The following is a 3,668-nucleotide window of genomic DNA, read 5'->3' as shown; positions in this document are numbered from 1 at the left end:
GAATTCTGGAGCAGCCTGTTCAGACTGGTCACATTACTGTGCATGAGGGCTGTGTATTGACACCACTACTAACCACTGGGGTTCACTGTATCCTTATATTAAATACATACTGCGAGTGCGCGTTGGAAATGTCCCAGTGGACCCCACAGAGGTTTCAGGATCTGATTGGAACACGACAAACAGCTTTCAAGTTTGTGTGACACACACTATGAGCTCTGTCACTCATTGGCTGCTACCAGTCACTGGGGCTCATTTATCAGCACTGGACAAAATTGTTACCTATAGCAACCAATCAGTGATTAGCCTTTTATAGCCAGCTGCAAGTAGAACTATGAATGCAGCAATTTGATCAGTTGCCATGGGTTACTGCCCATGGGCAAATTTGCCTGGTGTTGATAAATGACCCCAACTACTGTCTCCAGTGTCTGACTGCAGCAGCAATTTGGGCATTAAGGTCCAAATTATCAGTGGCTATTGCACCCGTGCCCACCAGAGCCACAATAAGGCACATCTGGGGCAGGTAAAACTATAAGAACATATGAGTGTCTGTGGGGGGCTTAGCCGGGGCAAATCCTGCACCCAGGCCTGACATTGTTTAGTTACGCCCCTGCAAGTTACCCTAGCAACCAGGCAGCTGTTTGAATAAAAGACAAAGATGAATAGGAAAGGGCCGAAAAGAAAGTAGTGATACAAAATAATAGGGATTGCACCAAATCAACTATTTTGGCATTCAGCCGCACCCCCAATGCTTCGAGAAAGATTTGGACAAATATAGAACATAATCCTAATTTGCATATGTAAATTAGGAGCAGTAGGCATGAATTTTTTTTGCGTGACGAAAAAGTCATGTTGGTTTGGTCAGGTGGAAGGATTTAGCAGAATCCAAATCCCAAACCAAATCCAGGATTCGGAGCATCCCTACAAAATAAAATTTTAGCTTCCCAGAGCAGTTGGATGACAGGGGTCAGTGACCCCCACATGAAAGCAATTTACGCCTGTGAGCAAGTGCTAGCTGCAGCATGAAATGCGTAAGGCAACATGTATCCCTGTGTTTTGATAAAGAAATGAGCAGCCTGGATTGGAGTTTACCCTTTAGAGTCCCTGCCACATTAGTTTCCCATATGAAAGCTGCCATGGGGCAGAAGGCAAATCAAAATCTAAAACATGAATAGGAAAAAAAATAGGGCATGCTATAGCGTATCAAATGTTATGGGTGAACTACCCCTTTATAAGCGCAAAGCTACACCTTAAACTGGCCTGAATTATAGAAATCAATCCATTTCCCACGACCTGTAGGATCCTTTGTGCGTGTCCCGGTCCTCCTGTCAAAGTCATTGGTCAAAAACAGGTTTAAAAATAGAACAACCAAGGAACCCAATCATTCACTGTAATTGGAAATTCCACAAACACAAACCAACCAAACGGATTAGTGACCTTTGGCCTTTCATTTATGAGGCCCAAAGAGACTGCAGATGAAATTATTAGTCGTCGTTATGAAATACCTCTTCAGTCAAAAAGAAAACCTTATGATATGGGGGGGGTGCTAATACATAGTCACTTTAACTGCATGCACGTTTAATTACAACAACAATTTAGCAGGCTTGGCTAAAGTTTTCAAAACAATTTTACATTTTAAAACTGCAGTGGAGATGTTTCCCTTTGCCCTGCTGAGATCCTTCTACCTCCCGCCTTATATAATGCCAAGCACCACAAAATACCAGTAGTGCCAGATCTTCGTCTGAAAAGATTACACTAAAAAAAATCTCTGGGTTGTAACTGGTGCTTCTGCGTGGTTTGTATTAAGGTGGCCATACACGGAGAGATCCGCTCGTTTGTCGCCAAACGAGCGGATCTCTCTCCAATATGCCCACCTTGAGGTGGGCAATATCGGGCTGATCTGATTGTGGACCCTAGGGCCCAACGAATGGGAAACGGGGGTCGGACCGCGGGACTGCATCAAAGAAAAGATGCAGCCACGATCCAACGGGATTTTTTGTCCCATCCGATCGAGATCTAGCCGACTTTCGGCCAGATCTCTATCGGGGAAGCCCGTCGGGGGGGCCCCATACACAGGCCAATAAGCTGCCGACTTGGTCTGTCGGCAGCTTTTATCGTCCCGTGTATGGCCACCTTTAGTCAACAGATCTCCATAGGCTCACAGAATGATCTGATTGTTGACCCAACATACGGGTGATAGAATTGAACAAAGATCATCTTTAATCCGGAAACTTTAGCAAATAAGTCTTTATCTTCTGTGCAAGGCTTGACATACAAATGTGACGTGTTTGTTGGTCATGGATCTATCGGCAGGACTGGAGAATAAATCCGCTCTTCTACTGAACAATACAAAGAACAGTTACTTTATAGGTACACAGGTTCTGTAGGTCTGTGAGAATGTCACTTTATCAAACCAGGCTGAAAGTTATAAAAAACTCCAGGATGCTTGCTTGGTTTTGCCAAGCTTAAAGGGGAACTAAAGTCTAAAAATGTAATAATGCGAGAAATGCTGTTTTTTTGTATAATAAATAAACAAACATGAGCTTACTGAACCAGAAGCCTAATTAAACAAATGATTTATGTTTTCAAAGTTGGCCACAGGGGGTGATCATCTTGTAACTTTCTTAAACATCTTTGCAAGACCAAGACGATGCTCAGTGTGGTCTGGGCTGCTGTTGGAAGGGTTAAACTTAGGGATAGTCATAAGTTATCAAAACAGCACAAGTCAAATAATTTCTGCCATAGAAGCGATTAATAATCAGAATATGCAGACTGCACTGGGTCTCTACACAGTCACCAGCTGCTCTACAGGGAAACAAACAAAGCTGCTGGAGTTCTGGGAAGGCGAGGGGGCTCCCCATGCTGTTTAAAAGTATGATCGTTTCTCTGCGGAGCAGATAGGGACCGTCTGAAGTTTCCTATACACAGCAGTCAGAGCAAGTAAATGAAGGGGGAATTTCACTGCATACAGTCAGGGTTCTTATAAAAACGGTACACTTTTTTTTAATTCAAGTATATTGGGGATAGATTTCTTTTTCAGTAAAGAAAGTAAAAAACTGATTATATATTATGCCTTTACATCCCCCTACAAAGCGCTACTTACACGTTCCTATAAAAATCATAGAACGTGTCGGTATTAAGTAGTTGCTGCACCTGCAATAATCCCCTTCAAAGTCGCGAACTTTTGCGCAGCCGACCCGCTAACTGATCTTCTGCCTTGCTTCTGTGACGCTGGGGGCGGAGCGATCCATCCATAGGCTGAAGTCCTGTTTTCATTCGTAATTAGCCTATGGAAGTATCACGCTGCCCACAGCGCAGCGTCACTGAAACAACACAGAAGATCTTTTAGCAGTGTCGGAGGGTCGGGTCAATGAAGGCTAGCGGGCTTGGGGGTGGCTTTGAGGGGAACTATTCTGGGTGCTACTTGATACTGACATGTTCCTATGATTTTTATAGGAATGTGTCAGTATCGCTTTAAGAGGAATAGGAAAATTAAAGTCAAGGGTGTTTTTAATTTTTAGTAACCGCCAGATTTAATCCACTACTTCATAATGCTGCCCATTTTAAACAAAAACGGAGCCTAGCAAACTGGCACCACCGCAGAGACTTTCCTTGTCCTTTAAGTTTAGAAATGACCAACAACTCAGTAAATACTAGAACAGACATGGAGA

This window comes from Xenopus laevis, chromosome 2L (genome assembly GCF_017654675.1).
Source record: "Xenopus laevis strain J_2021 chromosome 2L, Xenopus_laevis_v10.1, whole genome shotgun sequence".
Classification (NCBI taxonomy): Eukaryota; Metazoa; Chordata; class Amphibia; order Anura; family Pipidae; genus Xenopus; species Xenopus laevis.
Note: the sequence above shows the minus strand (reverse complement) of the source record.